This window comes from Arachis ipaensis, chromosome B09, assembly GCF_000816755.2.
Source record: "Arachis ipaensis cultivar K30076 chromosome B09, Araip1.1, whole genome shotgun sequence".
NCBI lineage: Eukaryota > Viridiplantae > Streptophyta > Magnoliopsida > Fabales > Fabaceae > Arachis > Arachis ipaensis.
Genome location: NC_029793.2, coordinates 11,449,268 through 11,453,149, shown reverse-complemented (window position 1 = coordinate 11,453,149; position 3,882 = coordinate 11,449,268). Strand labels below are relative to the sequence as shown.

Genomic DNA, 3,882 nt, shown 5'->3' with positions numbered 1-3,882 from the left:
TTTTCATATTCATTAATTTTTAAATGATGTAAATATTAATTTATATTCCTTTAGAAAATTAGTATATAATTTATAATAATCAGAATTTTAAGATAACTTAAAACTAATTTGTAAAATTTAAATTTTTTTATTAATTTATAAATATAAATAACAAAGAGTTAAAAATATTCCAAGAAAATGTAAAAAACTAAATGCAATGTTAAAAAAACCAAGGGCTAATAGCTAGTGAATGTAAAATGGTAAAAAAACCCTAAGGTTCCCCCATTCCCCCACCTCACTCGAAGCCTCACACTCAGTAACTCTCAACCCATGGCGCCGTCAACAAACCCTATCTGCGAGGGAAAAAGGAGCTGCTTGCGGGAGAAAGAGTCACCGGCGTAGCCCCTCGGAGACGTCTCCGGCTGCGTCGTGGTCCTCAAGTCGCTGGTCGAATCTGGTTCGTGGGTGCCACTCCTCACCTCCGTCTCTGTCGGCGTGGCCGTCTTAGCTCCGCTGCCTTCCGCTTTCTCTGCCTCTGCGTCTAGCCTCTTCTGTTTCTGCTACCACCGTATCTGTGGTCGTCTTGGTGGGTGAGTCCTCTGCTGGATGTGCGCTGTTCCTGCCGAAGCTCTGCTCGTGCCGAAGCTCTGATCGTGCGGTCACATCTCCTCGCCGGTGGCCTGCGTCTTCGACGGTGGAACGGCCCCAACCCGTCGCTGAGAACTGAACTTGGATCTGCTTCTGCCATTCTTCAGTCTAGAGGTGATGATTTTTTCTAATATGTAGTTGTTGTAAATTAATTTTGTGGACGTAATTCTTGCTGTTTTATTGTAGGTTTAGAAGAGAAAAATTGATGCTAATTATGTAAAAATAAATGATTTAATATGTTGTTCTGTTTGTTCTTTTTCCTTTCTTGAGGGTTGTATACTAAAGTTGGAAAACCTGAGTTACATAATAAAACAGAAGAGACCTCTATTAGCACTAAAAAGTTTGTCTTCTAGCTTGATAGTGAAATGATGAATTTTTAAAAAAGGGTCTTCTTCTGGTGTTGTGTTGCAGTCTTCAATTTCTTCTGGTTCAGCCGTGTTTCGTTGGTCTGCTGGCGGTCTTCTCTGCTCGTCTCCTCTGCTGAAGGTAAGTCCAGTTAAAAGTAGTATTGAACCTTGATTCTGCTGATGTTGTGACTGAAAATATTAGTTTTTATATTTGTTTGACTATATTAGTGTTATTAGCTTATGCTTTCTTTTTATTCTGTTCCAATATTTTTTTTATACTTTTGTGTTTGTGAATTGAGTAAAGTAGGTAACTATTTGATCCTTAGTAACATAGAGATATTGTTTAAATTCTGTTAATAATTTTGTGTATTTTACATTGCATTAATCTAGGATAGTTTATGCTGCTCTGCTCATCCGGCGTTGTCCTTTGCCTCTGCTGGTCTGATTCGGTTGTCCTTCTTCTCCTGCTGGTCGGGTCTGGTCCTATTACGTTTCTGCTAAAGGTAACTTCAGTTTATTTGAGTATTGTTAAATATGCTGTTAGTTGATAATCTTAGCTGAAATATTGAACCTTGATTCTGCTGTTATTGTGGTTGAAAATATTGTAAGTTGATTATGTTGATGTTGTTGTGGTTGAAAGTATTGGTGTGTAACATGGTTGATTATTTGATTTTTAGGTTATTTGGAGAGTTGATATGTTTGTTCTATTTTTTGTTTCTGGGTTTTATTATTTTGATTCTATTGTTTGCACTTTTTTTGGTGATTTTGAAAGTGATAGCCGCTGCAATTGCTAAATTATCCATTTTTTGTATAGGATTGTGAATATACTTTATCCACTTTTTGTATAGGAATGGTGATTGCCTTTAAAGTAGTTAAACTTTATGAATTACATCATATTTGCATTTGCTAAGTTCTTCAATCTTTATTCCACTTGTTTAACTTTTTTGAAAACTATAATATATTTTGAATCAACAAAATTTGCAGCGCCATCCTAGAACCGGTGTTGAGCCTGACATTCAAGAATTGTGGCAAATTACTCATCAAAAGAGTAATGGAGAATGGGTGAATGAAAAAGCTAAACAAATTGATGTAACATTCTTAAGCTTTTCCTCTTTTTGTTGCATGGAAGTTAAATATTATCTCCATTTTCAAATTACAAATTGGATTGTGTAGGATGACATTAGCACTATGCTTGATGACTCCTATGATTTGGAAAATCCTCTCACTCCAAATGAAGCTTTTCTAATTGTGAGAGGTGACAAAAGTGGTACAAGTTATGGCATAAAGGCTTCAAAGTCTAAGTTAAGGATTCAAGCACAACTTCAAGAGGCAATGCAAGACCGTGGGGAGCTAACAAAGGAAATAGATGTGCTCAAAGAAAAATTTGAAGAGCAACGAACACGGCAAGAGGAAGAATTAGCTCAAATGAAAGCTCAATTGGAAGCTCAACAAGCTGTTGTCAACTCTCTCATAGCGCGCTTTGACAATGAAACAAACTAGACCCTAAAGGTACTCCTAAAGTTGCTTATATTTTTAATATATTTTTGTAGATGATTCCTATTTTATATTAGTATACTTTAATTTGTATATGGATCTCTTTATCACATTTTACTTGTGTCATGGTTGAAAAATGACAAATGTCCTATTGATTGCTTTGATAAATTTGGTTGGGTATGGCAGAGACATAAGTTGCATATTGGTTGTGTTTGTTAGAACCGTGAACGGTGGAAATATCCAATTTTTAGGGGAGGTTCTGCCGAATTTTTTATAAACAGTTTGGATAAAACTTAGTGGAAAAATTATAGATAGTGTTATATCTTGTTTCTAACTTTTTGGTTTCGGTTTTTCTTATTTATAGGAGTGCTGAAAGGGTGACCATATGCAACCTAGAGGGCTCAAGAATGTTTTGATGCATAGAGACACTAATCTATGTTAGAACTTTTATGTTTTGGTTGAACTTTTATGTTAGAACTTTTATGTTTTGGTTGAACTAATCCATGTACTCACTAGCTAATGTTATTTTGTTTCAAGACAATTTTAGCTAGAAGGATCTTGTTTGACTTATGTATGTTTTTGCATATTAAATAGATGTAAACTAGCTTATTAAAAGCGTTATTATATTAGTTAATTTAAAAACTAATTTACTAAATTATGCACGTAATTTGTAATAAAAATAAAGTTGTTACAAAATAACTTATTCGCTTTCGTAACTGAAGAAAAAAAAATGTTACCAAATCATGTTACATTTCGTAACAAAGTTTTTTGATAGGAAAAAAATTTACTGTCACGAAAAATACATTCAAGATCAAAATTTGTTACCAGTTTTGTAACAGCTTCTGGTTTTTTGTATCAGAAAAAATTATTACAAAATATGGTATTGAATTGTAACAGTTTCATTTTTCGTTACAAAAGCTTTTTGTAACGGGACTTACTGCAATGGACCCTTTTTTTATTACAAAAAACTTTTGTGTCAAAATATCGACGTTTTGTAACAATATTTTTTGTTACAAATACACCTTTTTCTTGTAGTGTACTCATACCCAATTTAATAGCCATTTCACATTCTAATCCACACCTCTTAGTTTTGAGGTAGTGCATACATTCATGAACTATTAGAATATTGTCAGAAACTAATCTACCCTTTAAAAACGTACTCTGGTTTGGACTTATTAAATTATTCATAAACTCCTGAAGTCTATGTACTAGAATTTTGGAAATAATCTTATAAAAGACTGAGAATAAGCTAATAGGTCTGACTTGTGATATGTCTCTAGCATCTGAGATCTTAGGAATCAAGCAAATCTCTGTATGGTTAAATGCCTTGAGAATTTTACCTCCACCAGAGAAGTTACGAACTGCCTTAAAAACATCACCACCCACAATGTCCCAATAAAATTGGAAAAAACGT

General features: G+C 34.1%; 1 long non-coding RNA gene across 1 annotated transcript; it reads left to right on the top strand.

Annotated features, from left to right (window-relative positions):
• On the top strand, positions 2,353-3,038 carry LOC110267188. Its single transcript, XR_002354546.1, has 2 exons — positions 2,353-2,483; positions 2,833-3,038. It is a non-coding gene; the product is annotated as an uncharacterized LOC110267188 (long non-coding RNA).